Source organism: Cervus canadensis, chromosome 2 (assembly GCF_019320065.1).
Source record: "Cervus canadensis isolate Bull #8, Minnesota chromosome 2, ASM1932006v1, whole genome shotgun sequence".
NCBI classification, from domain to species: Eukaryota; Metazoa; Chordata; class Mammalia; order Artiodactyla; family Cervidae; genus Cervus; species Cervus canadensis.
Genome location: NC_057387.1, coordinates 25,828,263 through 25,832,241, shown reverse-complemented (window position 1 = coordinate 25,832,241; position 3,979 = coordinate 25,828,263). Strand labels below are relative to the sequence as shown.

At 46.3% G+C, this 3,979-nt stretch overlaps 1 pseudogene; it reads right to left on the bottom strand.

Annotated features, from left to right (window-relative positions):
• Positions 1–429: 429 nt before the first annotated feature.
• LOC122428598 lies at positions 430–3,735 on the bottom strand (annotated as a pseudogene).
• Positions 3,736–3,979: the final 244 nt, after the last annotated feature.

The following is a 3,979-nucleotide window of genomic DNA, read 5'->3' as shown; positions in this document are numbered from 1 at the left end:
TCCCCCCAAAGCACTGGAGACCTGGAGATATCCATGCCTTAATAACCAGAGTTGCTGTGCACTCTATCTAGGATTTAGTTTACCTGGTCAACTCCATGTCATAAACCCAGCATTTCTTCAAAAAGCCAATATCCATTCACCTTTATCTTGTGGCTGAAAATAACTCAAACTCCTGCTCTTTGTTCTTTAAAGGAGAAAGATTATGTCTATTAATAATACTTATCAAGTCTGTAGAGTCCCTATTGAGTTCCTAGGGTTAACTCAGGCCCCAGTAAATCCAAAGTCTGGCTGGGAAACAGGAGGTGGCAGGATTTCACCTGTAAGGTCAATTTTTATCTAGAACAGGGCTATGCTGCATTAATTTGTCACGGTGGAGTCACCCTGACTCCACCGTGGGAATATAAATATCAACCAATCAATATCAATAGATTTTGACGTCAGGAGTAGTGGGCTATTCAGAAATTTTATTTTTTTTATTTTATTTTTTTTAACTGGCAACGGAGATTTATTTAAACTGCTGGCCAACAGGAACAGGAACTTGTACAACCACCCCAGTAAACGAGGCTTCTTGGAGAATGGGGGAGAGTGGCAGCCGGGGCTTCCCCACCGCTCAGGAAACTTGGAGACTCAACTCCAGAAAGGCCGCTGGCTTCAGCTCTGGCTCAGCACGAGTCTTGAACAGATCAATAAGTTATTTCCTTCAAACCTAGTTCGCTTCCTCCTTTGGTGGCCCAGCAAAGGCAGTAATGCTGCATGAGCTGTTCAAGAAGCTCCATTTCATCCAGGAATTCAAGGGACTCTATTCTGATCACTTCGGCACGAGGCAGCTTGCTATACAATTCTATCACGTCAATGGCTGACACCGACTCCCACCCACTGGCCAGGAGCCGTTCTCTCTGCGACTCCAACGACTTGCAAGTCTCCACTTCGGCCAGGTCACACTGTCATCTCCGCAGGTTCTCGATCATGATCTGCCCAAACCGGTCATCCATGTTCACCTGTTCGTAGTTTATGAACATGGCAGTCTCAAAACTGCTGGCGGCCCACTTGAGGAGGTTTGCAGACTGCTCCGGAGTCATGTACACCAGCACACATTCGGCTATCAGGAGGGTCGGCAATATTTCTTTAGCTTCTCTTCCAGGTCAGGTATATCTCGGAGATCTGCTCCAATGATGGCGTATCTTGTTGAATCCAACATGTGCCCATTTGATGCTGTGTAGCTTCCTTGTGACTATCATTAGAAAGTCGATTTCAAAATATTTCCTTGGTAGAAGATCTTCATCCTTTAACAGAATTTTAAAACAAAAAGTCTATGAGAAATTTATATTTCTTAGCACCAAGTTGACAGAAGAGCCAATACCTGTCATGTTGAAAGTGCAGTCTCTCCTTGCTCCCCAGTTTGATGACAGGTTCCCTTCTCATTCTTCCCATTAAAGTTGCAATTTCACCCTCTCACAGTGCTTCTAGGACCACTCCTTCTAAGCCAGATCCCATCTGCTATTCTTTTTTTTTTTTTAATTTTTAGTTATTTACGTATTTTTGGCTATGCTGGGTCTTCCTTGCTGTGTGGGCTTTTCTCAAGTTATTGCAAGCAGGGGCTACTCTCTGCAGTGTGAGGGCATCTCATGGTGGCAGCTTCTCTCGTTGTGAAGCACGGGCTGTAGGGTGACCTGGCTTCAATAGTTGCAGCTCCTGGGCTCTAGGGCCCAGGCTCAGTAGTTGTGATGCATGGGCTTAGTTGCTCCATGGCATGTGGGATCTTCCCAGACCAGGGATCAAATGCCTATCTCCTGCATTGGCAGGCAGATTCTTTACCACTGAACCACCAGGGAAGCCTCTACCTGCTATTCTTATCTAGGCAATGGGAACAGCCTAAATGAAGACTATAACTCAGGACAGAGTGTGGTATTTCTAGGGAACTGGTGGATGGCCAGGGTGACTCCACCGTGAGTGCTGGGGAAAGCAGGACAAGATAAGGTTGGAGAACTGACAAGGAACAATCTGCAGAACTGGCAGGCCACTGTGAGCGGTTTCTGCTTTATCCCAATGTCCAGACCAGGGAAGAAGGATTCGCAAAAATTTTTTAGCACGTTTCAGTACTGTATTTCTTTTTATGGCTGGATAGTATTACACTGTATTTATATATCACAATTTGTTTATCCATTTATCTGTTATGGACATTTGGTTTGTTTCTATCTTGTGATTATTATGAATTACACTCCCAGAAGGAGTATATGTTTGTAAAATTTCTACCTATCAGATTGACAAAGATTAAAAACAACATTGAGATATTTTAAATTTCTTTGATGTTATAATGCTATTCGTATCAGTGGCCAATGAATATGTTCAAGCTTAATCAGATTCCTTGATGTGGACAACAGCAGTCTTCTTGATGCTTGTCATGAATCAGTGAATCTGGAAATACGTGGTGGATGCTTTGTTTGTTGTCAATGTTGTTGTTCAGTTGCTAAGTTATATCCGACTCTTTGTGACCCCATCCATAGACTGCAGTATGCCAGCCTCCCCTGTCCTTCACTCTCTCACAGAGTTTGCTCAAATTCACGTTCACTGAGTTGGTGATGCTATCAAACCATCTCATCCTCTGTCTCCCTTTTTCTTTTGCCTTCAGTTTTTCTCTTCATCAGAATCTTTTCCAATGAGTCAGCTCTTTGCATCAAGTGGCCAAAGTATTGGCACTTCAGCATCAGTCCTTCCAAGGAACATTCAGGGTTGATGTCCTTTTGGATTGACTGGTTTGATCTCGTTTTTGGTCCTGGGTTAAGTGCTGTGGCTGGTTGGATTTTTGAAAGAAGTTGTTTGCGAATGGACCCAAGAATCTGCACATCTTTTAACTGGTTTAAGCAAAGTGATTCAGCCATGGTGATTGCACTGAGTCAAGCCATAGTGCATGTTGTGTTTGCAGAGACTGACTCCCCTGAGTTAGCCCCTTGGAGTAGAAGTGAACTGTCTAGAGGGTTCAGCGGAGACAAAGGAGATAAGCCACATCACAGTGGGGCTTGAGCCATAGGAGGACCTGCCTGGTGCTGAGGAGACCAGCTGAGGACTCCAGGGAACCTCAGGCTCTTTTGGGCCACTTTCGTTGCTCCTCCATTTCTAGGGCGTAAGAGCCTCTGCCTGCCTCACCCCTCCTCTGGCCTGCCCGCTTCACTGCCCCTGCCGCCCTCCCCTGCAGCCGCCCCACCCTTCCCTGGAACACAGAGTTCTCTGCTGTGGACTCTGGGAGGGCCCTGTATCAGGTGCCAGATGCAAGATGTGCTGCAGTGAGGAGGAGAAGGAAGGAGGTAACTGGGAGGGAGGGAGAGAGGAGAAGAAAGGGACTGTTCTGGAGTTTCCCCCTCATGCATTCCAGCCCTCTCCTTTGATAAAAAGCAAAGGGAGTAAGTTTTTTTTTTAATAAAATGAAATCAAATTTTGTTTGTTGGATTTGGTCAGTGTCCTTAGTGGCTCAGATGGTAAAGAATCTGCCTGCATACCCAGGGAGACTCTGCAAAACCTGGAGAGACCCAGGTTTGAACCCTAGGCCAGGAAGATTCCCTGGAGGAGGGCATGGCAACCCACTCCAGTATTCTTGCCTGGAGAATTCCATGGACAGAGGAGACTGGCGGGCTACAGTTCAGGGGGTCACAAAAAGGCAGACACGACTGAGCTACTAACACTTCCTTTTCCATGATCCCACTCAACTTCCACGTTGCCCTTCTCTTTCAGGACCCTCATCCGCAGTGGCAACCACTACAAGAAGTAACTACTGTGTGTCAGGCGAAGACAGGGCCCAGGAGTTCAGGTGGTCAACTGTCATGTTTGCCAGGACCAGGGTTTCCCAGGACATGAGACGTCCAGTATTGAACCTAGGACAGTCCCAGGCAAATTGGGGTAGCTGGTCACCTTAGCAGGAGTTGACCATCTAGTAGAGTCAAGTAGACAAGCCATAGCACAGTGTGGCTTTGGGGCAGCAGCAGTT